Source organism: Schistocerca gregaria, chromosome 2 (genome assembly GCF_023897955.1).
Source record: "Schistocerca gregaria isolate iqSchGreg1 chromosome 2, iqSchGreg1.2, whole genome shotgun sequence".
Taxonomy (NCBI): domain Eukaryota; kingdom Metazoa; phylum Arthropoda; class Insecta; order Orthoptera; family Acrididae; genus Schistocerca; species Schistocerca gregaria.
Genome location: NC_064921.1, coordinates 959486354 through 959514304, shown reverse-complemented (window position 1 = coordinate 959514304; position 27951 = coordinate 959486354). Strand labels below are relative to the sequence as shown.

The 27951-nt window shown below is 40.7% G+C and overlaps 1 non-coding gene across 1 annotated transcript; it reads right to left on the bottom strand.

Moving 5' to 3' along the window:
* Positions 1–9833: 9833 nt before the first annotated feature.
* Trnas-gga (transfer RNA serine (anticodon GGA)) lies at positions 9834–9917 on the bottom strand. Its single transcript is given in 2 exon segments — positions 9834–9868; positions 9878–9917. It is a non-coding gene; the product is annotated as a tRNA-Ser (tRNA).
* Between the last annotated feature and the right edge of the window lie 18034 nt (positions 9918–27951).

The following is a 27951-nucleotide window of genomic DNA, read 5'->3' as shown; positions in this document are numbered from 1 at the left end:
CAGCAACAAAAATTTTGATCGTTTGCCTAAAAACATAATGTCTGACAGGTAGCTAAGCAAGTTTTAAATCGGATTTAAAATTATTTCTATAGAACATGTAACTAACGAGATAACCATTATTTCCAAGCATTTGTATTTTGCTTCACACAAACAAATAAACGGATGTTGTGAGATATAGTTCCAACATATTCAAAGTAAAATTAGCCAGAACACTGTTCCGGCCAGACTAAAATATTTCGGAATTCTGTACAATGCGTACTATACCCAGCACAAAATATTACTATACCCAGCACAAAATACGATTGTGAAATGCCTAGTTTACATTTAAGCTATATGTCATTTAGAAGAGACATTGGATTCATTATATGATTAACTTGCTTTTACGTCTGTGATACGGAATATTTTCCAATGTCTGTGTAACTGATCCAAAATCGGCTTCATTAACACAAACAAATTAGTGGTAAGAATGAGATCTCATTCTGGAAACATCCCCCAGGCTGTGGCTAAGCCATGTCTCCGCAATATCCTTTCTTTCAGGAGTGCTAGTTCTGCTAGGTTCGCAGTAGAGCTTCTGTAAAGTTTGGAAGGTAGGAGACGAGGTACTGGTAGAAGTAATTCTGTGAGGACGGGGCGTGAGTCGTGCTTGGGTAGCTCAGATGGTAGAGCACTTGCTCGCGAAAGGCAAAGGTTCGAGTCCGGCACACAGTTTTAATCTGCCAGGAAGTTTCAAATTAGTGGTAAGTGCCTATGAGACCAAACTGCTGACGTCATCGGTCCCTAGGCTTACACACTACTTAATCTAACTTAAACTAACTTACGCAAAAGACAACAAGCACACTGCCCAAGGGAGGACTCGAACCTCCGACAGGGGGAGCCGCTCAAACCGTGGCAAGGCGTCCCAGTTCACTACTGACTGCATGATGGTCACCAGTACGCTCACAACATTCCAGGTGACCATAACATCTCATAATAATAACCGGCGATGGTCGACGAAATAGTAAAATGAGTTATCTATCAGCAGATTGGATAAGGAATCTTGACATTTGAGCTGTACAGCATAAGTTAACAAATTTGACACCAATAAGACTTGGTTGTTCAAATACTGACGTATGGAACGAATTAGTACGTTGTTTTCTTCACTAAAAAAGGCTTCAGTTACTGTTGTTATTGTTGCTGTGGTCTTCAGTCCAAAGACTGTTCTGATGGAACTCTCCTCGCTAATCTATCCTGTGCAAGCGTCTTCGGCTCTCAATAACTGCTGCAACGTACATCCATTATAACTTGCTTACTGTATTCAAGATTTGCTCTCCTCCTACAATTTATTCTCTGACCCCCCCCCCCCCCCCCCCGCCCCCCACACTGTCCTCCAATACCGAACAAACCACTCTTTGATGTCTCCGAATGTTCAGAATGTGTCGTATCAACCGACCCCCTTCATTTACTGAATATGTACCATAAGTTTTTTTTCTGTCATATCGATTCGATACCTTCTCATTAGTTGTTCGATATATCCACCTAGTTTTCAACTTATACCTGTTGCACCACATTAACGAGATCTTTCTTTCTTATTGTCCGAATCGCTTGCCGCCCCGATTTCACTTATCACGACTTAGCACGTTGGCAGAATTCAGTCAATTGTTCATCTATGCACATTGTTATTACATTGTGCTGTGTAAGCTACTCCTATATTACAATTACCTGACACTGTGAATTTCTGGAGAAGTTATTTAAATAGTGTTGCAATCTCCTTCAGGAGAACTTTCTGTTTGCCAATTCTCCTGTCTTGCGATCTTGGAAAATAAAAAGCTTTCCAAAAGAAGACGTCAAAATTGTTTTCCTACATTAACTTGTTCTATTCAGACAGCGTTATCATATCACTTCACAGGCTAAACAAAATTTAGAAGCGGAAATTTAACTCAGGACAAGTTGAAAACTTCCCGTCTCCTCTATATCTTTTTTTTTACGCGACATTCCCTTCTACCATAACCTATGAAACCTTGCCTTAGGATTTCTATCTCTTCCTTAATAATAACAAATGAAATCTTCCCTTTGAAATTAATTCTCTTTCTCAATAATAATAAATACAATATTCGCATACAAATTTAGTTGCTGCTTATTAAATGTGATTTTCTGATTATTTCGACGAAACATAGAATGTGTCGTCGTCGTGGTCCTCAGTCGTTACCTGCAGTAACCCAAAACTGTTCCTTACCTTTTTTACTGTTACTGGATCGCCATCTGATTGCTACATCGAACTGCGACATGAATTTTAGTATACTCTATTAGCTGCTGGTGGGCTGTCATAATAAGTGGCTGTATTTATTACCAAAGCTGACGTTATTCTTTAATAGCAAAGCTGATGTTATTCTTCAATTAATTTGACTGAAGTTACGTAATTCATAGTTAAACTTTTTCTTGACAATAATAAATTTTGCAGAGTTTTACGTTGATGTTTTTGGGATGGATTATAATCAGTAATGCAATATTGTTAGCAAAAATGAATTATATTCTGAAAACGATTCTTCAAATATTTACTGTTGGTAATGAAATGATTTTACAAACGTTCAAATGGGACTTACTTTTTACAATAATCATACAACTAGCATTGCGCAGATCTACCTTAGTAGTCTTGAGATTCTCAACAAAAAAAAGTAATATTACTTCCTGTTTTGATAACAGTTAGCTGATGTCTCTGTACATCCGTTTATAATCTCTTGTAAATCATAGCTGGTGGCTGGCAGGCACACCGCTCCTCTCAATCTCTCGCTTCAGACCTGCTACCGACTCGCTTCACATCTCTCTTGCTACTGACTTTCTACGAACGCTGAAGTGCGGTCTCTCGCGACAACAATGCTTTCTGGTGCAGACAATCCCTGCTACCATTACAAAATGTATCAATACGAGGTCTTTCCCGCTCTTTTCTTAAAATGTATCCATACGCGGTCTCTCCCGCCCTTTTTAAAATTATACTTAGGTGCAGACATTCCCTGCTACCACTGTTATTTCCAAAATGACAAATATTAATTGTCCGTACTTAATCCTATTAATAAAATATAAACATCTTTCATAAATTGTGGTTTGACAATAGACAGTAGAAATATACAAGTCTTACAAAGTTTCACGATACGTTTTTGCGCGTAATACCAATAAAAAAGAGAATAGGAATTTTATAGCATCACAAACTGAAAGTGGAAAATCAAGAATAATATAGCCATTTCTTTGGTACGTGAACTGTGAACGAGATTCGTAAGTAAATACTGTAGGAACTTTACGCATATATTTCACTGCGACTTGTGTAGTATGAATGCAGACGCAGCCGTAGAAGAAACTAGGCGTTTCTCCGGCAGCTCTCGCTTGCCCTTGAAGCCTCCAGAGGCGAGAGAGATCCGCAACACTGCGTGACAGCTCCGGTGCTGGAAACCAGCGGACCGTACTCCACAGACTCAGCAGGGCTCTTAAAGTCGGCGCCTGTTTCGCTGTTTACGCAAAACCGGGCGTAAATCCCCGGGATTAATATGTGCGCCGACGGGGCTGACCCAGATAGAATACAGCTTACTGCTCTCTTCAGACGCGCTTTTCCTAAAAATCTCTCTAACTAGGTCATGGGGAATTCCAGATTTTGCGTTCGTTAATATTCATGTAACCACAAGGTTTTATGTTGAGCCCATTTCGGCAAAGAGACCTTTTCATAGAAAGTATATTAGGCTGGTGCATAAGTTCGTAGCGTTTTTGTTTTGAATATTGGTACTGCTATGGGTCTATTTATCGACTGTCATTTTTTATTTGTAGTTCACTCCAGGTATTTGAGCTTAGATATTTACGTTTTGTCATTGGACATAATGGGTGGAGCTGTGGACGCTAGAAAGTGGAGTACCAAGTGGAGAAATCGGAACTTTTCCTACATATTCATTTGTTTTTCAGTAGAGGTGCGAGAGCAGGGAAGGCAGCCACAAATATTTGCTCATTGTATGGGCATAATGCCATTGGATAGCGCACGCCAAGAAAATGGTTTACTCGTTTTAAGGGGGATCGTTTGGCATTAGTGATTCACCATGTTCAGGAAGATCTTCGGCATTTGATGAAGACCGTTTATGCGCATTAATCCACAATGATTCACGTCAGTGTACTAAGAACTGGCGAATGTGATAAATTGTGGTCATTCCACCATCACACGACGTTTCTATGCAATGGGGATGATTCAAAAATTGGGTATATTTGCACCGCCTGCTCCAAGCCAAAATCACGAAAATCACCAGGTGTCATTTGTGCATCTCTGCTTGCTTATCATCAACTGGCTCGTCAACAACACCAACCATTCCTATCTAGTACCGTTACTGATGTCGAGAAATGATGTTTTTATGCTATAAGAAGGATGAGCTAGTCTACTTTTTATGCCCTACTTGCTTCATCCTTCATTGGTTATTTTGCTTCCAAGGCAGCGGGATTCCTTACTTTGGTCTACTTCCTGACCACCAACTTTGATGTTAAAGTTTCTCGGTTTTATCGTTTCTGCTTCTTCTAATTACTTTTGTCTTTTTCTGATTTACTCTCAATCAGTATACAATCCGTCAGACTGTTCATTCCACTCAGAAGATCGCGTAATTCTGCTTCAGTCTGACAGAGGAGAGCCATTTATCAGCGAATCTTATCACTGATGTTTTTTTGCCTTGAATTTTAATCGCATTCTTGTGCCTTTCTTTTATTTCCATTATTGCATCTTACACACTTTTTAATCCGAGCAATTCGTTCTTAATCTCGCAAGCTTATTGTTCCCTCTTAGTTATTGTACATATTGAATATTACCCATCTTTCCCTGTAGCTTACTCTATTTTTCCCAGAATTTCAAACATCTTGCAATGTTTCTCATTGTGAAATGCTTTTTTAGATTGACAAATCCTTTAGGCGTACATAGATTTATCTTCAGTCTTGCATCCATTATGAAGCGCCAAGTCAGAAAAACCTTCCTGGTACCTTTACCTTTCCTGAAGTCAAACTGATCGTCGTCCATCAATACCTCAGTTTTCTTTTCCGTTTTTTCAGCATATTGTTCTTGTCAGCAGCTTGGATGCATGAGACGTTAATCTGAGTGTGTGATAGTTTCGGCACCTGTCTACCTTCCTATTTTCGGAATTGTGTGGGTAATGTTTTTCTGTTTTATTTGGTTTCAAGTCTCGGTTGCAGGTTCGAATCCTACGTTGGGCGTGGATGTGTGTGATGTCCTTAGGTTAGTTAGGTTTAAGTAGTTCTAAGTTCTAGGGTAGTGATGACCTGAGATGTTAAGTTCCATAGTGCTCAAAGCCATTTGAACCTTTTTTTGTGTCAAGAATTCCAGAGCTCCTTTAAATTCTGACTCTAATACTGCATCCCTATGTTTTCCTTGTCGAGCCTAGTTCCTCTACTATCAAGTCAGTAGCAGACAAGTCCTCTCCCTCACGGAAGCCTTCAGGTCTCTGTTCACCTACATACTCTTCCTTCTGTCTTTAACAGTGGAATTCGCGTTGCACTCCTAATGTCACCAACCCTGCTTTTAATTTCACCGAATGATGTTTTGACTTTTCTGTTTCAGTCAGCCCTTCCGGTAATCATTTCTTTTCGATTTTTCCAAATTTTTCCTTCAGCCATTTCGCCCTGCATGTCTTACACTTGATATTTATTTCAATCCTAAGGGAGTTATATAGCTATATTCCTGACTTTCCCGGAAAATTTTTGTTCTTCCATTGGTTGAAGTACTTTTTCTGTTACCCATGGTTTACTTGGAGTTACTTTCCTTGTACATATGTCTGACTATCCATTCCTCATCAACTGAACTGCCTACTGCGATAGTTCTTATCGCAGTATCCACATCCTCATCATTCCTCCGTACCTGAATATCTCACTTCCTTTCACATTGATTTTCAGTGCGATTTCCTTAAACTTCAGTTTACTCTTCTTCACTCCTTGATTACGATCTGAGTCTATATCTGCTGCTGGCTACACCTTCAAATCCAGTGTCTGATTTCGGAATCTCTTTCTGACAGTAATGTAATCGCAGGTAGGTTCATGGTATGGAACATCCTTCCTATTGCTGGCACAAGCTATGTCGTTTCCCCATTGCAAATGCATCATTTTCGTCATCTTATTTCTCCACTTCTTCACTCCCTACTTTGCTTTGTATTGTCTATTGTGAATACGAAAGTATAGATCGTTGCCGAACGTAGACACAGCTGTTCAAATAAATAAATAAATAAATAAAAATAAAATGTATTGCTGCATTTTGTGAGGAAGTCGACAATTAGTTCTTCTGTAACACATTATACGTTGGCACATTACAGTGAATTATAAACACATTTTAGTTCAAAATTACCAAAAGCATTGCGGAAATACCTTTATTTCTCGAAGCCATCATTACACCGTAATAGACAACTTTCTTCAATCAAATCCTGAAACATGCTGGGAGCCTTCAGAAAGTAAAACAAGTGATGTGCAGAATGGACATGGTGTAAAGTATAACTAGACTCAAGAAAAGCAAGCTCAGTTAATTCCCTGAATCAGAAAGAAAGAAAAGTTGGCTGTAGCATAAATACTGCACGGGGACTGAGAAGAGTAATTAATTTTAAAAAAAGTTTTATGTAAAACCTATGACACTGGACAGACAAAGATATGGAAGGTTTACAGTTGCGCGAATTACCTCACAGTCAGCTTAACAACTGAGACTCATTTACAGACAAGGATAATGTACAGAAGAATGGCAAAGGAACTGAGGATCTGGTAGATAACGATCAGTTTGCCTTTAGGGAAGGTGAGGCTATCAGAGAAACGGTCGTGACGTTCCGCAAGTGCTTGATAATAGAGGCAAGACCTGAGAAAAATTTAGACGTCTTCGTAGGATTTTTTACTTAGAAAAACCATTCGACAATGTAAAATGGTGCAAGTTGTTTGAAAATATCAGCGGAATAAGTACAAGCTACAGAGAGAGACGGTTAATGTCTAATGTATGATAACCAAGAAGGAAATCATGAGGGAAATGCCTGGACTGAAAACAACATAAGGTAAGGATACTGTCTTTGACCCTTCTGATCTACGTGTACGTCTAAGAAGCAATGAAGGTAAAAAAAGAAAGTCAGGGGACGGACTGAAATCCATGGTGAAATGGTGGCCTCTACAAGATCCGATTATAAAGATGCTGTCCCCAGAAGAAATAAAAAAGAATTATCGCACCTGTTAAACAAAATGGACAGTCTGATGAGTACAGAAAATAGACTGAGACTAAACCAAAGATAAACTGGTGACGAACATTAAAAATGGAATCAGCCATAAAATTGACATTAAAAATGGGTACCAAATAGTAGACGAGGTCAAGGGATTACGCTGCCTTGGAAGCAAAAAAAAAAAAAAAAAAAAAAACGCGTGACGGACGGAATGAGAAGATGCAGACCAGCAAACGCGCATAGGACATTCCTCTCTAAAAGTACTTTACAAGTATCAAACATAGGCCCTAAACAGAAGCAATTTCTGGTAATCTTACTGTAAGTCTGGACCACTTGGTTGTATGGTAGTGAATCGCAGAATGTGCTAAAATCAGAAAATGGGATAAATAATGCCTTCGGGGCTTGGTATAACAACTGCATACTGAAGATTAAGTGGCGTTATATAGAGTGAGGCTCTCACTGAAAAAATAAATAGATAAAAGTAATGGTCACCACTATGTGAGAACTTTAATCGTCTACGTGAACGTATTTAAAATGAATATATTTAACCCTTTGCATGACACGTGGAATTTTCTTGTGAATGGTGAAATGTAGGCCCTTTTTGTCAACCACCCCAAGTCATGCAGATTCTGTTTTGTGATTGTACAAAATGTGACATTCTTAACTTCCAAATGTATAACAATAAATGTAAACGGAGTAAAAAAACATTGTCACCAGTATTTCTTCCAAATTTTTTTATTAAAAACTCATTTCAACATAAGCTCTTGTAACTTTTTTAAAATAACATTGAAAATAAAAGGTTTCTTATCTTTGAATACCAGGGAAAAACAATTCTAATTTCTTTGTATGTAATGTCTTCATTTCTGCAATGAGTAAAATGGATGACAAAAAATGGTTCGGCACATGAGTATAAAAAATGACTAAAAACGAACGTAGTTGTATCCTTCTATAATTAACTGTTTTTTTTCTGTTCAGTCTTCCACAATCATAAAAGTCAAATTATGAAATTAGAAGACATTTCGGCGAAACAGACGTAAATAATAAGTAATTACTGATTGTTATCAGTCCCCTATTAATTGTAATAAACTAGAAATTTTCATCAGAAAAGTAAAAACAAATTAGTAACAACATGGCAATATACAATCTAGTTTCTACGAAACACCAAAATACCATGAGAAAAGAATATAACGCTCCATATATTTCAGATTGGCTATTGAGCATCATTATCTACGTCATTCACCACCACTTGTTTTCGTTTTGGAGGCACGGAGTATACATTTTCCTTGAACATTGCGTACAAATAGGCTCTTGGCAGTCGGTACATTGATTAGCTATCTTTCTTCGTTGGGGGCAAAGAGGGCACTATTTTTCTCCAGCTTATCATCCATCGGAAGGGTTGAGGCAGATATCTCAATTTATAACATTTTACCTATCTAAGATGTGACACGATTGTTCGTTGAAGGGTTTGCTAGCCGTGCTCTCATATGTGGTTCCCTAATTTGTATCACGAGTGTCTCAATAAAGCTGAATCTGCATTCCATTGGGTTAGAGACAAAACTTTGTGAACAGAGTAGCTCTTTACCATGGCAATGTTTATTATTCTACTAAATACACAAACAGGCCATCTGTCATCCTTTCATTGTGTTGAGTATATTGCGTATTGTTGATCTGACGCGTCAACGACTCAATTGGTAACATGGTAAAAAAGGTTGATTAAGATTTACCATTTTTACCTGTTCTTCTAAGGTGGTGTATACAGCATGTGATTTTCAAAGCCTTGTTACTTTTCACTTTTAAAGAGAACAAGGTACTTTTGCCATCTAGGGAAAATCCATAGAGTGAATCATTGGGCATCGTTTTTTAGTGGTGGTGGTCTCTGTGGGTACTTCCTTCCAAAGTGTTTCTTTTATAGTCACAGAGCGGCGAAAAGACATGGAAGCTCGTAAAATAGCACGCCCTTTACACCTGGCTGAAAAGGGAGCCTGACAGTTTTTATGGTTGGATTTGTATATCGATGTCAGTACCAGTAGCCCAATGAACGCGTACAATTCGTCCTTTGTTATATCGTAGTAGTTCCTGACGATGGACGAACTGACGCGTGACTTGATTCGGTTTATGTGTAGTGCAGTGAACTGCGAAAACCTGTTCCATTATCTCTCCATCAATGAATTGTTTCCACACGTCCGACACAGGAGGTTCATCGCCCAAGCACCGCGGTGCACACCTACCAGGACCTGGTAACTTACATCTCAAAATATTGTGCGCAGGAGGTCTCCCTCTCCTTTCTGGTCCTGTGGTTTTCCATTCCAATCAATTTTTAGCTACACAGATTTTGTCGTGAACCACATTACCATCAGCAGCTAATGCCTCGTCCGGGTCATCTTTGTCTTCACTTTAGGATAGGTCAGTTTCACTATAGCTTGAGTTTGGGGAATAAGCTGGGTCCTCATCTGAATCATCTATGTCCGAATCTAGCTGCGCACGGTAGCCGCGCGGTCTTAGGCCTCTTGCCACGGTCCTCGCAGCTCCACCAAAAAATGGTTCAAATGGCTATGAGCACTATGGGTCTTCACATCTGAGGTCATCTGTCCCCTAGAACTCAGGACTACTTAAACCTAACTAACCTAAAGACAGCACACACATCTATGCCCGAGGCAGGATTTGAACCTGCGACCGCAGCGGTCACGCGGCTCCAGACTGTAGCGCCTAGAACCGCTCGGCCACCCGGGCCGGCGGCTCCTCCTGTCGGAGGTTCGAGCACTCCCTCGGGCATGGTGTGTGTGTCGTCCTTAGCATAAGTTAGTTTAAGTTAGAGTAAATAGTGTGTAAGCTTAGTGACCAATGACCTCTGCAGTTTGATCCCATAAGACATTACAACGAATTTCCAAATTTTATGTCCGAATCTAACAACGCAATTGCAGAAGGTGGACAAAATGGTTCCTGTACTTCCATCTTTCTAATTGGAAACTTGAGGGACTTCGACCATTCACTTATGTAATAAAATGGAAGAAAGCCGTCCTTACGATGTTGTTTCGGTCCTTCAGTGCACTGTCTTCAGGTCTTAAATGGCGCTGAGGCGGTCGTTCCAGTGGTACACACGATTCACCAGTGTCCAATTGGAGTTAACTCCCTCACCGTCAGTTAAGGCCTCAAGATAGTCCACGTAAGCATTGAAACTGGGAGCTATATAACAAATAGCATCATAATGATGGTTGTAGGTGGTCCACTTTATTACATAATGGTTTATGTTGATTTTCGTCATCTTCATGAAGCGTACTTGTATCATTGTCACTGTTATCCAGGGGTGGAATGATAATCACCAAAATGCATTTGCCAAAATCTGTTTTGTCAACTCGAAGTATTTTCCACACTGAACAGTTTTTGGTTGCACTTGGTTGATCCATTTGCACAAAATACGACAACAGTCCGACACAACACGACTAAATGTATTCGCTGACACGCACGTTCAAATAGCTAGGATGACGTGTGAGCCGAAATGGCCCCTAGTATTGTAGGAAAAACAAAGTTTTACCAACCTTGAACCAGCTGAGGAAGTAAGCACGCCACCACCCATTCAAAAAGTAACTGAAAGGTATTCACATTGGCGCTCCGGGGTCTCATGACCTCCATTGTTGCCAACAAAACCTCTTTAATTTACTGCATCGGTCACAAAGGCACAAAGGCCTATGTGTTACGCAGAGGGTTAAAATACTAAAAGATATTTTAAACGAAAAAAATGCCTTATCCTCTCAGCGCACCATATGGTGCTACTTCGGTCCCTCTGCAGCATAACACGGGGCGCAACCTTCCCTCCCGATATAATCCTCGTGACATTCACTTAGCGTGTGCGAATGGGAGTCAAGTATTTTGGGACAGCCGGTGCCAGCGGCGGCAGGTGTGGATTCTAGCCGCCGAGGCTGGAGCCCTGGCCCCATAACGCACGCACCTCATTAGCAGCGCATCCCAACAGGTGAGCGCTGCCAGCGAGCTGCTCTTGGGACGTCCGGGCGAGCTGCAGCTCTGGACAGCTCACAGCTGCTGGCTACCCACGGCTGCCGTCTGCTGTATAATGGCTGGCCGCATCAAGCAACGCTTGTCATCTAACGACACCTTCAAGAGTACCGGTGCTACCCTCTTACTTTGGTGTCATGTGACACTGTTGCAGTGAATCCTACACTGAGATAACAAAATAGGATAGCGATATACACATATGCAGATGGCGGTAGTGTCGCTACACAAGGTATAAAATGAGATACGTTGATGGAACTGTTATTTGTACTAAGTGATACACGTGAAAAGGTTTCCGATGTTATTAAGTCAATTAAGGTATGATCTTGTGAGCTTAGTACAATTCTAAGTTACTTGTGTGACTAGTCAGTTATAACTGGGACATTTCCTGACTGGCTAAAATATGCACATGTTAAGCCTCTATTGAAGAAAGGGGATAAAGAGATACCATCAAACTACAGACCGATTTCACTTTTGCCAGCATTCTCAAAAATTATAGAAAAAGTAATGTACAGGCATCTTCTCAACCATCTGACCACAAATAACATATTATCAAGAACACAGTTCGTTTTTCTGAAGGGTTCTGATATCGAAAAGGCTATTTACACCTACAATGAATATGTACTTAATTCATTAAATAACAAATTACAAGCAGCAGGTATTTTCTGTTATTTGTCAAAGGCATTTGATTGTGTGAACCACAATATCCTTCTAAATAAATTAAAATTCTATGGTGTCACAGGCAATGCTGCAAAATGGTTCAAGTTATACCTCGCTAACAGGACACAAAAAGGTGTCAATGCAAGGGACTAGTGAATTAAGTCATCATTCATCATCAGAATGGGAAGAAATTACATGTGGTCTCCCACAAGGATCCATCTTAGGGCCATTGCTTTTTCTTGTGTACATTAATGATCTCTCATCAGTTACACTGCCAGAAGCAGAGTTCATTTTGTTTGCAGATGACACAAGTATTGCAATAAAAAGTATGTTGAGTGTAGTTCTAGAAAGATCTGTTAATGATATTTTCATGGATATTAATAAATGGTTTGAAGCCAACTCACTGACATTAAACGTCGAAAAGACGTAAGAAGTTTCCACCCAGCATGTGCAAAAAGTATGAAGGAGAGCAGATAGAAGAGGTTGACAGTCTTAAATTCCTGAGATTAAAACTTGATAATAAATTCAGTTGGGAGGAGCACACCCCAGAACTGCAGAAACGCGTTAACAAATCTGTATTTGCAATTCGAGTGTTAGCAGACATAGGCGACATAAAAATGAAATAATGTCATATGGTATAATATTTTGGGGTAACTCTTCAAGTCAAATAAAAGTTTTCAGAGTCCAAAAGCGTGTAATAGGATGGGGTAAACTTCCTTCGGCCGCTTGCGACTGTGGCGCTGAGAGACAGACGGTCAAACACATAGTGCAGGAATGCCCACTAAGGGCATATGAGGGTGACCCACAGGATGTCCTAATGGCGACCCAAGAGGCAATCGACTATATGTGATCTAAGCTGGACGTCTGTTTGTGATTGCTCTTCTGTGAGTGTAAATTTACAATTGGTGGTGTCCTTATATACAAACAGTTATTTATTGTTCTATTTATACATATGTGATTTTTTTAATCGTGTTGTTTCTGTAATTTTTACTGTGATGTTATGAGCCATGCGCTAAATAAAAAAATGTGGAGTAAATTCACGGACGTCCTGTAGAAACCTCTTCAAAGAGTTGGCTGTACTAACTACTGCCTCTCAGTATAATTACTCCTTAATGAAATTTGTCCTAAATAATATATCTCTTTTCCAACAAACAGCTCAATTCATACATACAATACCAGGAACAAAAATGATCGGCACAAGGACTTAAAAGCACTTACTTTAATTAAAAAAGGGGCCACTACTGAGGAACACCCATCTTCAATAATTTGCCAGCAAACATAAAAAATTTAGTTACAAATAAAGATCAGTTTAAAAGGAGCCTGAAAGACTTACTAGTGGCCAACTCCTTCTACTCCATTGACGAATTTTTTAATAGAAATAAATGATGTATTGCATATATTCATACCATTAGTATTGTTATTTCAGCTTAAATTGACATGTTACACATCCACGAGAATCCCCTCAGCACGGATATGTGAAACGAAAAACTAATCTAATCTAGTGTAATTATGGTCACACGATGAGAATTAACAGATTTTTAACCTAAATGGTAGTTGAATCTACACGCATAGGACAGTCCATTTCAGAATTGGTTCGGTAATTCAGTATTCCAAGAACCACAGTGTCAAGAGCGTGACGAGAATACCAAATATCAGGCATTATCTCTCACGACGTATAAAGTGACGGCCGTCACTTAACTACCAAGAGCAGCGGCATTTGCTTAGAGTTTCCCTGCTAACAGACAAGCCATTCTGCGAGAAATAACCATAGAAATCAAGGTGGCACATACGATGAACGTATCCATTAGGACAGTGCCATTTGGCGTTAATGGGCTATGGCAGCAGACGACTGACGCGAATACCTTTGCTAACACCACGATATCGCCTGCAGCGCCACTTCTGGTCTCGTGATCCTATCTATTGGATCCTAGATGACTGGAAAACCGTGACCAGATCAGATGTGTCCCGAGGTCAGTTGGTAACAGCTGGTGGTAGGTTTCGAGTGTGGCGCAGACCCCTCGAAGCCATGGACCCAAATTTTCAATAATGCACTGTGCAAGCTGACGTTGTCTCCACAATTGTGTGGGCTGTGTTTACATGGAATGGGTCTTCTGGTCCGTCTGAACCGATAGTTGGCTGGAAATGGTTATGTTCGGCTACTTGGAGACCATTTGCAGCCATTCATCGGTTTCACGTTTGAAGAGGATTTCTCCCAATTCGAGAGCATGATTTGGTCACCATAAAACATTCGTGGGACATAATCGAAAGACCAGCTCGTGCACAAGATGCTACACCAACAACTGTTTCGCAATTTTTGATGGCTGGAGGCAGAACGGCTCAATATTTCTTTAGGGGACTTAACAACTGCTTACTGAATCCATGCCACGTCGATTCGCTGCTCTATGTGGACAGAAGGAGATCTGAAACGGTATTAGGAGGTATCCCATGACTTTTGACACCTCAGTGCACATTCTTAGATACAGCCAATGCTGCTCTAGAGCGTACAAAGGGCTAATTGTCGAACAGCGACATTAGTGTAACCATCTTAGATGGCAGATGAGAAGTCTGCTCATACTGACTTTTTTCCCTTGTCTTCCATGAAGTACTTGTATCACTATAGCTAATCATGATTCTTCAGAAAAAAGTAATAATAGTAACAATAATAATAATGATAGTGGTACATTCATGATGAAGTGTAAAAGGAAAATTTAAGTATAGATAAATTCGTGCCCATATGAATGAAATACTGAAGAACTATCGCCTATGGACGACATACGCTGTACTTATGTTATGCATACTCATGTATGGATGCATACGTTTTATCACTGTTCCTCGCCATGACTATTATTATTATTGTCATTATAATTTTTTTAATTATTACTCCTTACTGAAGAAACATGGTTCTTTGTAGTCTTACAATTGTTAGGTGAAATATTATGAAGCCAATTATTTAAAATAAAATAAATTTTAAGTGTAACATGTTTATAAATCTGATTAGAAAGTGTTAAATAATTTCGGCATATCCCAGACACACTGATAGTCCTCAAAATTTATGCTAGTGAATTTTTAATAGTTATGAAAATACTTGTAAGATTTACAACGAAAAGCATTGCATGTGTTCAATACATAATTGATCCTTGTATAGTTCATATCCTATATACTGTCTGTTGCAGGTAATTCATGAGTTTTGTTATAAACCTTGAGTATTATCGCAACTATTAAAAATTCACAAGCACAAATTTCTGAGACTATCTTTATGGAGTTAGCAAGCTGTTTGGAGCTAGAGGAAATTATTTGATACTTTTCAGTTCAGTATAAAAATAGGTTATATTTAAATTTTATTTTTATTTAGATAATTATTTTCTGCTTTTTTGTCTTGTGTGAGTGAAATTTCTCAGTGGATTTTGATGACTTTATGTTTTTTATTTAAGTAAATATATAAGCATTTCACCTGCGTCTTCAGCCATGTACTTATACCACCATCATCTCCTCCTCCACCTCTGTCTGTCCATCTCCTCATGCCCCCTTCTCTGCTCAGCTGTGCCTGTCTGCTCACATACTACATGGAAAACATTCCGATACTACCCTCACAACGAGCTGGTCCTGCAGGACAGCCGAGATGTCAGACGTTACCGAATGTTTTCACCCTCACCCCTGCCAAACAGACCGACAAGAAAGCGAGTTACTATTGCATTGTCATCCATTTATGAGCTGCATGTAAAATTTCAAGAGTCTAGTTGATCAGGTAGTTACTTTAAAATCAATTGCAAAAGTTGGTGCTGAACAGAAAGACGGACAGACAAGAAAGCGACCTATTTAAACATGTTAAATGACGAGGCTCCAATGCACCTAAAGCAGACTTCTAATCTGCCGCTTTTGCCTTATTTGCTCTAATGCTGCTGCTTGAAGACTGCCGCTTTTGTGTGCTACTGAACAGGTTCATAATACTTTGAACTTTGATTTCTCGAAAATGCTTGGAAAGTCTAGCGTACTAGAGTACTATTTACTACTGTTGTACTAAAGATAAGTAAAATCATTGATCTACTGTATGTACTTCTCATGTAAGATGATAATATACTAGCAAGGAAGAGTGGAAAAGCTAAACATTTTGAGGCAATGTAGGACATGGGAATTTGCTTCTCAATCTACCTTCATAATCTGCAAAATAAGGATCCACAGCGTGATAGAAACCATCACAAATGAGGGACCGTAAATTATGAAACGGATACTGCGATGGGGTCACTGAAACGCGAGGTGCAGAGAACGCAAAAAAGTAATTGAGTGTGGAGTGGGCCAATTTTATGTCAGGAAGAATCAAAACGCTAAGAAGTGGGATACGGATGTACTAAGGAATGACGAGGTACGCTTGAAGTTCTCTAAGGCTTTAGATACAGCAATAAAGAGTAGCTCAGTAGGCAAAACAGTTGAAGAGGAATGGACATTAGTAAAAAGGGCCAGCACAGAAGTTGGAAATACATAAATACAAAGACGGTAACTGTGAAGAAACCATGGGTAACAGAAGAAATACTTCAGTTGATTCATGAAAGGATAAAGTACAAAAACGTTCCGGGAAACTCACGAATACAGAAATACAGGTTGCTGAGGAATAAAATAAATAGGAAGTACATGGAAGCTAAGTCGAAATGGCCCCAAAAAAAAAAAAAAAATCGAAAAAAAATGAGTGCCGGGATTGTAGACTCAGTATTCAGGAAAGTCAAAACAACCTTCAGTGACATTAAAAGCAGAGGTAATAACATTAAGAATGCAAGCGTAATTCCGCTGTTAAATGCGGAGGAGACAGCGGATGCGTGGAAAGAATACATTGAAAGCCTTTATGAGGGGAAAGATTTGTATGATGTGATAGAAGAAAAAAACAGGAGTCGATTTAGAGGTGATAGGGGATCCAGCATGAGAATCCGAATTTAAAAGAGCATTTAACGACTTAAGATCAAATAAGGTAGAAGGGATAGATAACATTTCGTCAGAATTTCTAAGATCATTGGGGGAAGTGCCAACAAAACGACTATTCACGATGGTGTGTACAATGTATGAGTCTGGCGACATGCCATATGACTTTCGGAAAAATATGATTCCACACCATTCCGAAGACTGCAAGAGCTGCCAAGTGCGAGAATTATCGCACAATCAACTTAAAGTGTGGCGGTGTTGCGTATCATCAACATGGACAAATGCAATAAATAGGGATGATATATATGGTATTCTGCGGTTTGAATTCACTCTGATATTTAGCAGTTGCATTGATTTGATTTTGTAAATGATACTGACATGTATAATGCAATATTCATACTACAACTTATACCGGATAATTATTTTGTTCAAACTGCAGAAGAATTCCGCCTGACGTCGTGTAATAATGTTGACTGTAAGTTGTGTTCATATCACTAAAATTACAGATCGTACATCAGAGCTTTTATAATTTTTGTCTTTGATGGATTTAATTATTCTTAGCAAATTGATCATGAAAAGGAACCACAGAATACCACCCGCACACAACACTGACGTATTCTACCAGAAATATTTTTCCCCGTGATTCCTGCGTGGTTTAATTTTGGCCTCATACATCAGCAATGAAATCCTGTTCAACAATAAATACCATCAGCACTGTTCTTAGAAGATGGAGTCTGATTCGATTATTATTTTTTATAAGAGTGCAGTACCATTGGTGCACATTTATTTCTTACACTCCGGAATATTCTTTGCAGTTTCAAGTAATTTAAATTTTCCGCTGGTATAAAAGTTAAGATGGCGGCCAACAAAAGATAGAGGATTTCTTTTTTAATTAAGATTTTCCTTTGCTCAATAAATAATTAATCATTTAAATTGATGCCACCAAAAAAATTATTAATAGTGTTTTGCAAATCAGTTTAACACAAACCCTTGATATATCGACCAGAAGTACAGACGAAGTTGCTATATAATCGCAACAACAATGGCTGCGCTTCTTGCAGCTACGATAAAACAATTAATACAAAATTATAATTAAAAATGGAAGTGATTTTTCAATAATTAATCATGAATAGTTTTAACGCATTTGGCTCTATTTTGTTTTTTACCAGCAAATGAACATAAAACTACAATAATTTTACGTTAAATGTTTTTCATTCAACAGACCTCAAATCGATTCGCTTCTTGCGTTGGCGACGTACATCAGAAGAAACTACAAAAGGGTGCAAAACAAAAGAAAAGAATGACATGGATGAACAAAGAATGTGAGACAAATATTGTCTCTGTTTTACATAATTATCATCTTTTTAAGAAATTATTACATAATTGAATGAATATTATTGAGTTACGTAATTTTCCACACGTTCATACTCCACTCGTCACATTATAAGTAATATATATATATATATATATATATATATATATATATATATATATATATATATATCGTGGGTATTATACCGACATGCCATATGACTTTTGGAAAAATATGATCCACACCGTTCCGAAGACTGAAAGAGCTGCCAAGTGCGAGAATTATCGCACAATCAACTTAACAGCTCATGAATCCAATTTGCTAACAAGAATAATATACAGAAGAATGGAAAGGAAAATTGAGGATGTCCTAGCTGACGATCAGGTTGGCTTTAGAAAAGATAAAGACATTAGAGAGGCAATTCTGAGGTTGCAGTTACCCGAACTCCATGTATAAAATTTCGACGATTCTTTATAGATATTTTCTAAGTATTTTTGCAGAAGGAACGGTTCGTCCCCGATGGCACTTTAATAAAATAATGTACTAATGATTTATTGCGTTTCTATGAAACAAACTTCAAAACAGTAAAAAAGCCTATTATATGGAATCACCTAACGTACAAGACAAAACAAAGAGTACTGTTACAACTTTCAAGTACAAAAGTATTGTGTGTCGCCTGCGGCCACTGCGTGAAGAGGTCAGCATACAGTCATTGTTTTGCTGCTCCGTCGAATTCAGTGAAGCAGTACACAACTATTCATGATTTATCCTATGCATACTGCTATGTATTATTGTTACTTATAACTAAAATTGCCAGAAAATTAAACTCGAAACAAAACCAAACAGCACTGAATTTAGGCTGCAGGGCGAAGACTAATGTGGTCGTTACTGATGTCAACAGCAAGTACCGTGAGCGAATGGAAGAAGGTTGTTTCCAGTCAATAAACACAGCGCGCGTCGTCGACATTTGCTCTGTTGTGCAGATATTTCATCGCTGATCAGACACAATGATAAATGGTGCAAAAAATCAGACGAAACACGATTACTCTGTAACGAGCCGCCGGAGACTACAGGTCCGTCATACCGAAATACTCACAAAATAAACCAGAAAAATCTCTGAAATTTCGTCCGTGGAGTTCAGGTTTACCATACAAAGAAATTGTGATGGTGGTGATGATTCTCGTGGTGGTAACATTTTGGCTGGACGTAAGACAGTGGCGTACAGTGGTTTATGCAACAGATGATTAGTAAATACACGAGGTAGATAGGTACGTGTAGAAACTTAGAGATAAAGTGGTGCGAGATGTACTCTTCTGGGAATGAAGGGTCTAGTCAGCGAGAACTTATCAAGGGATAAATTGGCTTAAATTTATTTCTTAGGCGAATTTGGAGAGGTAGAGGGACTTAAGAATGAGAGAAAGATGTACTGGATCAGTGGCCGAACTAGGGTGTGCAATCTGGGCGCGCGTCCTGGCGACGTTTCTATCGTGATAAATTTCTGTGACGGTCGAGAAAAACACTGACTTTAAAAAAATGGGAATGTGGGGGATCGGAGTAGGAGGGGAAAAGAATAAGCGGAAGAAAAAAGTATTATAGGACATTAAAATGGTAAATGGCTAGAGATTCTGAATGGACTCTGCTGAACAGCAGTTGAATATGACCTAGCTCTCCGTGGTACGGAAACAGTCGTGTTTCATATTCGGCTACTAGATGGAGCCACTCTCTTTTTATCGGATGAACGATCAGAAATGAAAAAAATAAGAAAGAAATTTAGATAATATTCCATGAAATGTGACTCTGGACTGTGTTTTGACACTATACAGGTTTTTTTTCTGAACAAAATCGAAAATTGTTACGTAACCTATACGAAACACAGGCATGCATAACATTCAAAATACAATATAAAAACCTCTGCATTCTCTGTCAAGAAATCGATGAAACTGCAGACACTTAAATGAGTAATTCATCTTAACGATTAATTCAGTTTCTAATATAGTCATTGACAAACCGTTTCTGTCAGCTCATCAAGTGTTCCTCATGAAGCCGAAAATTCTTTCTGGCTCAGCATTGCAGTGATGCAATTTTGTCATATCATGGCATGGTTGGAGACCGTGGCTGTTTTTTAGAAAACAAATGTTGATGGTTTTAAGGATGATCTTGGACTGCGTAAGGCGGGTGTATACGGTATTCCTTGTAGTTGCGGCATGGCATATATTGGTCAAACTATTAGGACCGTGGAGGACCGATGTACTGAGCATAAACGGCACACACGATTACAGCAGCCAAGTAGATCTGCTATTGCCGAAGATCGCTTGGATACTGGTCACCCCATGTTATATAATAACACCGAGATATTGGCATGCACGTCCAGCTATTGAGACAGTGTTATTAGGGAGGCAGTTGAGATTAAATTAGCTAGCAAAAATGGTTCAAATGGCTCTGAGCACTATGGGACTTAAGACCTATGGTCATCAGTCCCATAGAACTACTTAAACCTAACTAACCTAAGGACAGCACACAACACCCAGCCATCACGAGGCATAGAAAATCCCTGACCCCGCCGGGAATCGAACCCGGGCGTGGGAAGCGAGAACGCTACCGCACGACCACGAGATGCGGGCAAATTAGCGAGCAACCTCGTTAACAGGGATGGAGGTTTCTGTTTAAACTATATTTGGAATCCGGCTCTCTCCCTTGTCAAAAAACAGAGGGACAGAGTCAATGCTACCTCACCTGCGAATTAGTAGTCTCACTATCGATAGCTCTGACTTTGGTCATCTTTGGTGGCACTAGTGATCAGTGTGTGTGTTATCTTTCCTGCTTCAGTCCGAGAACCGAGGTTTTAAATTTGCATGTACGCCGCCTGTTCGTTACAGTTTGGCTTGAAAATGGCGGGGTGTTGGCCCCTCCGAAATATCGGCGGTCGCTGAAAGTGTTACCTGTCTGAATTCCCGGAAGTTATTTGAAATATACTTATTGGCTAAGAATACGAGTCCCTGACTAGCAATCCATCCTGTGGAAACCACAGATCAATAGCACTTCCAATAGCCGCAATATTTGCGGTGCAAGTTGTAGGTGATTCACCGTGTATGCTTCCCCATCTCGTCACACATAGCAGCGATGTAACACAGTGGCGTATGATTCAGGAAGGGCACTACGGTGACTGGCACAGCACAGTAGATCAGGTCACAGAGAGAGAGAGAGAGAGAGAGAGAGAGAGAGAGAGGTATTGCCCAGCATGCGTTTGTGAGCTCTGTGCGTGTGAAGCCGCCTCGCCGGCCACCAGAGCATGGAATGCAACGCCGGCCCACCTGCCTTGGCGCTGTCTCGCGTGGCGTCGCCGCCCAGAGTTTACGGTGTGTAGGCTACGGCGCGGCGGGCTGAGCGTTGACCCGGATTCTGGCCGCCGCCAGACGCCATGCCGCGCCACGCCACGCCCGGCCCCGCTGTTTGTTTGCGCGGCGTTCTGCAGGGCTGCATTCGGCGGCGCTGCCCGCGTTTTGTGCAACGCGCCGTCCCTAATGGCGAGCCGACACCGGCCGGCCTGCGCCAGCAGCTCGTATACCGCCGAGCCGGCGAAGACAGCCGCTCTCGCCACGCAGGACTCTCGCGTCGCGGCGCCGACAGGCGTGTTTAATATGACTGGCAGGCCACGCGCGCCGATAAACCACCCCGTCTGAAATGCCGCCCTAATGGTGCGCTATTGACAGGGGAGGCGGACACCGAACGGGTCACCGAATTTGCTCATCCTTTGCGCCGTCGTTGTATATATATAAAGTCCGTTTTCACCTGTGCGCTGGGGATGTGGAAAACCGATACCAGTATTTCAGTAGTGAATAATCGGTACTTTTCTGTGTTTGTTTGATCTCGCTTATACACTACAGGCCATTAAAATTGCTACACCAAGAAGAAATGCGGATGATAAACGGGTAATCTTTGGACAAATTATAAAAGAACTGACATGTGATAACATTTTCACGCAATTTGAGTGCATACATCCTGAGAAATTAGTACCCAGAAAAATCACCTCTGGCCGCAATAACTGCCTTGATACGCCTGAGCATTGAGACAAACAGTGCTTGGATGGCGTGTACAGATATAGCTGCCCATGAAGCTTCAACACGATAACACATTTCATCAAGAGTAGTCACTGGCGTATTGCGACGAGCCAGTTGCTCGGCCACCATTGACCAGACGTTTTCAATTGGTGAGAGACCTGGAGACTGTGCTAGCCAGGGCAGCAGTCGACCATTTTCTGTATCCAGAAAGGCCCGTACAGAACCTGCAACATGCGGCCGTGCGTTATCCTGCTAAAATGTATGGTTTCGCAGGGATCGAATGAAGGGTAGAGCCACGGGTCGTAACACATCTTAAATCTAACGTCCACTGTTCAAAGCGCTGACAATGCGAACAAGAGGTGACAGAGACGTGTAACCAATGGCACCCCATACCATCAGGCCAGGTGGTACGCCAGTATGGCGACGACAAATGCACGCTTCCAATGTGCGTTCACCGCGATGTCGCCAAACGCGGATGCGACCGTCATGATGCTGTAAACAGAACCTGGATTCATCCGAAAAATGACGTTTTCCCATTCGTGCACTCAGGTTTGACGTTGAGTACACCATCGCAGGCGCTCCTGTCTGTGATGCAGCGTCAAGGGTAACCGCAGCCATGGTCTCCGAGCTGATAGTACATGCTGCTGCAAACGTCGTCGAACTGTTCGTGCAGATGGTTGTTATCTTGCAAACGTCCCCATCTGTTGACTCAGGGATCGAGACGTGCGGATGAGATGCCTGTCATCTCGACTGCTACTGATACGAGGCCGTTGGGATCCAGCACGGCGCTCCGTATTACCCTCCGAACCCACCAATTTCATATTCTGCTAATAGTCATTGGATTTCGACCAACGCGAGCAGCAATGTCGCGATACGATAAACCGCAATCGCGATAGCCTACAATTCGACCTTTGTCACAGTTGGAAACGTGATGTTACGCATTCTTCCTCCTTATACGAGGCATCACAACAACGTTTCACCATGCAACGCAGGTCAACTGCTGTTTGTGTATGCCAAATCGGTTGGAAACTTTCCTCATGTCAGCACGTTGTAGGTATCGATCCGACTTTCCACCATTTTCAATAGAACGTTTCTGCTGCTGAGACCTGCCGAAAACTGATGACAAGTCTGCAGATCGTCTTCTTATATAGGCCTCCGTACCGAACATGGCATATGCGCCGCCCATCTCAAAAATGGTTCAAATGGCTCTGAGCACTATGGGACTTAACATCTATGGTCATTAGTCCCGTAGAACTTAGAAAAACTTAAACATAACTAACCTAAGGACATCACACAACATCCAGTCATCACGAGGAAGAGAAAATCACTGACCCCGCCGGGAATCGAACCCGGGAACCCGGGCGCGGGAAGCGAGCCGCCCATCTCAGTTGCTGCCTTCCAAGACCGGGCAAATGGCGCTGCCCTTAGTAGAACACCGGCGGCAACGATCGGCCCAGCAGCACCGATGAACGTTCTGTTTTGATGTCGGGTAGTACAGGGATCCATGCCTTACTATGACAGAAGAACGGAAAAATTGATACAAGCATACCTTTAGCAAGTTTTTTTTTGTGGAGAAATGTAGAAACACGAGAGACAGTACTGACTCTGCTACCTATCTTAGAAGACAGTTTAAGGAAAGGCAAACCTACATCTATAGCATCTGTAGGCTTAGACAAAAGCTTTTGACACTGTCGACTGGAATACTCTCTTTGAAATTCAGAAGGCAGCAGTGATACAACTTGTACATAAATCAGAAGGCAGTTACAAGAGTCGAGGGGCATTAAAGGGAGGCAGAGGTTGAAAAGGGAGTGAGACAGGGTTGTAGCCTCTCCCCGACGTCATCCAATATGTGTACTGATCAAGCAGTAATGGAAACTAAAGGAAAATGTTGAGTAGGAATTAAAGTTCAGGGAGAAGAAATAAAAATATTCCGAGGTCTGCTGATGACAGTGTAATTCTGTCAGAGACAGCAAAGAATTTGAAAGAACAGTTGAGCGGATTGGATTGTGCCTTGAATGGGGGATATAAGATGAACGTCAAGAAAAGCAAAACGAGGATAATGGATTGTACACGTGAGGCAATACTGACCTTACCACTTATCTTAGAAGAAAGATTAAGAAAAGGCAAACCTACGTTTCTAGCATTTGTAGACTTAGAGAAAGCTTTTGACAATGTTGACTGGAATACTCTTTTTCAAATTCTAAAGGTGGCAGGGGTAAAATACAGGGAGCGAAAGGCTATTTACAATTTGTACAGAAACCAGATGTCAGTCATAAGAGTCGAGGGGAATGAAAGGGAAGCAGTGGTTGGGAAAGGAGTGAGACAGGGTTGTAGCCTCTCCGCGATGTTATTCAATCTGTATATTGAGCAAGCAGTAAAGGAAACAAAAGAAAAATTTGGAGTAGGTATTAAAATTCATGGAGAAGAAGTAAAAACTTTGAGGTTCGCCGATGACATTGTAATTCTGTCAGAGACAGCAAAGGACTTGGAAGAGCAGTTGAACGGAATGGACAGCGTCTTGAAAGGAGGATATAAGATGAACATCAACAAAAGCTAAACGAGGATGATGGAATGTAGTCGAATTAAGTCGGGTGATGCTGAGGGAATTAGATTAGGAAATGAGACACTTAAAGTAGTAAAGGAGTTTTGCTATTTAGGAAGTAAAATAACTGATGATGGTCGAAGTAGAGAGGATATAAAATAAGAAATTTGTTAACATCGAATACAGATTTATGTATCAGGAACTCGTTTCTGAAAGTGTTTGTTTGGAGTGTAGCCATGTATGGAAGTGAAACATGGACGATAACTAGTTTGGACAAGAAGAGAATAGAGGCTTTCGAAATGTGGTGCTACAGAAGAATACTGAAGATAAGGTGGATAGATCACGTAACTAATGAGGAGGTATTAAATAGGATTGGGGAGAAGAGAAGTTTGTGGAACAACTTGACTAGAAGAAGGGATCGGTTGGTAGGACATGTTTTGAGGCATCAAGGGATCACAAATTTAGCATTGGAGGGCAGCGTGGAGGGTAAAAATCGTAGAGGGAGACCGAGAGATGAGTACACTAAGCAGATTCAGAAGGATGTAAGTTGCAGTAGGTACTGGGAGATGAAGCAGCTTGCACAGGATAGAGTAGCATGGAGAGCTGCATCAAACCAGTCTCAGGACTGAAGACAACAACAACAGTCTAATTAAATGTGGTGATTCTAAGGGACTCAGATCAGGAAACGAGAAACTTAAAGTAGTAGATGCGTTTTACTGTTTGGGCAACACAATAAGTGATGATGGACGAAGAACATATAATAAGGATATAAAATGGAGACTGGCAACGACAAGAAAAGCATTCCTGCAGAAGAGAAATTTGTTAACACTGAACTTAGATTTAAGTGTTAGGAAATCTTTTCTGAAGGTATTTGCCTTACATGTATGGAAGTGAAACATGGACGATAAACAGTTTAGAAAAAAAGAAAATAGTAGCTTTCGAAACCTGATGTTATAGAAAGTATGCGCTTTAGAGCCCATGTTTACCAGACATTTGTTTCTTGCTTTGGTGTACGAAACCTGTCCCTAAAGTTTTTCGGTGTTTATTTTGGGGCACCCCGTATATACAGGGTGATACTTATTAACGTTTAAATACCCACAAACCTACGTACATAATGCCTAGACAGACGGAGCCGCAAATATCAGGAAATACACGAAGAATCGTGACAAATGTTGGAAATGTGACTTCAGCAGATAACGTACTTCGCGGCACGTGCAGTGGTTGGGCTTGTCGATTCTGTCTTCGCCGGTAGGAGGGTAGTGTTGCATATTGCTCTGCTAGGCTACTCTTTTTCGAACACCTTTTGTAAATGTGATCTGTTGTGAACGAGAAGTTTCAGAATTATTGTCTTTGCTGTAACCAAGCAAAAGCTGTTCTTGTTTCGTGTTGCTTTCCTTTTGTCCCTTCTTTACTTTTACGGACTTTATTTAATAAGGAAAACGTATGTCATGTACTGGTAGCTTATACTTACACTATGTGATCAAAAGTATCCGGACACCTGGCTGAAAATGTCTTACAAGTTCGTGGAGCCGTCCATCGGTAATTCTGGAATTCAGTATGGTGTTGGCTAACCCTTAGCTTTGATGAGAGCTTCCACTCTCTCAGGCATACGTTCATTCAGGCATATTAAGATTTGACACATTTTTCGTATGTGGTGAAATGACGGATGAAGCACTGTGACCCAATCCCAACTACCACAGATGAATTTTGGAACCAGGTGAATGCAGCGTGGATGGCTATACCTCAGGACGCCATTCGCCCCTTATACGCGTCGATGCCACAACGTTTGGAACAAGTTATCAGGGCCCATGACGGACCCTGTGCCTATTAGGCAACAGGATACGTGCTGAACCGAGGTGACCGAAATGCTAACCATTTGTGCAGAACATACTAATGTACATGTCCTGTGAATGTGAACGTCGTATCTCTAGTCGTCCAATGTGTCCTGTTTTTTCTGAAAGTTCGTGTAATGTAACTGATGATGATAAACAGAAGGCCGAAATTCTAAACCTAGCTTTCAAAAACTTTTTTACGATAGAGGACTGGAGCACCATTCCCCCTTTCAATTATCGAGCAAACGAAAGGATGGCTGACATAGTGTTTAGTGTATCTGGGATTGTAAAACAGTTAAGATCCTTAGACGCCAGAAAGGCCATCTGGCCCAGACGGTTTCCCCGTAAGATTTTATGTTGACTACACTACAAATATTGCACCACTCTTATCCGTCATCTATCAGAGATCATTGGAACGGCGGAAAGTTCCACGGGACTGGAAGAACGCCCAGGTTATAGCAATCTATAAAAAGGGTAGAAAATTGGATGCACATAATTACCGGCCAATTTCACTGACATCGATTTGTTTTAGAATCATGGAACATATTTTGTGTTCAGACATAATGACCTTTCTAGACTCTGTAAGCTCATCTGCAGAAACCAGTACGGTTTTAGGAAACAGCGGTCATGCGACACACAGGTGACCCTCTTCGTGCATGATATAAAACAGGCTCTAGATACCGGCTTCCAGGTTGATGCCATATTTCTCGACTTTCGAAAGGCGTTCGACTCAGTTCCGTACTGCCGCTTGCTACAAAAAGTGCGCGCTTACGGTCTATTCGATGACATATGCGGTTGGATAGAAAGTTTTCTAACAGACAGGGAGCAGTATGTCGTCCTGAACGGGGTGACTTCAACAGAAACAAACGTACCTTCAGGTGTGCTCCAGGGCACAGTAATAGGTCCTCTGCTTTTTACTATTTACATAAACGATCTGGTTGATGGTATTGACAGCGGCCTTAGACTGTTTGCCGATGATGCTATAGGCTACAGGAAAGTAGTACCACACGAAAGTTGTGAACAAATCAATGAGGATTTGCAGAAAATAAATGCGTAGTGTAATGACTGGCAGTTATCTCTCAATATTAGTAGATGTAACCTACTGCGTATAACAAGGCGAAAATCCCCATTAATGTATGAGTACAAAATAAGTGATCAGTTTTTGGAAGCGGTAACATCAGTCAAGTATCTGGGTAAGACTATTCGAAATGATCTCAAATGGAATGATCAGATTACACAAGTAACGCCTAAGGCGAACTCTAGATTGCGGTTTATTCGTAGAATCCTGAAGCGATGCAGTCGTTCAACAAAGGAAATAGCTTACAATACGTTACTTCGTCCCGTCTTAGACTATTCTTCCTTACCATTTGAGTCTGATTCAATTGATTGAGAAGATCCAAAGAAGAACGAAAAGATTCGTGACTGGTACATTTAGCCATCGCGA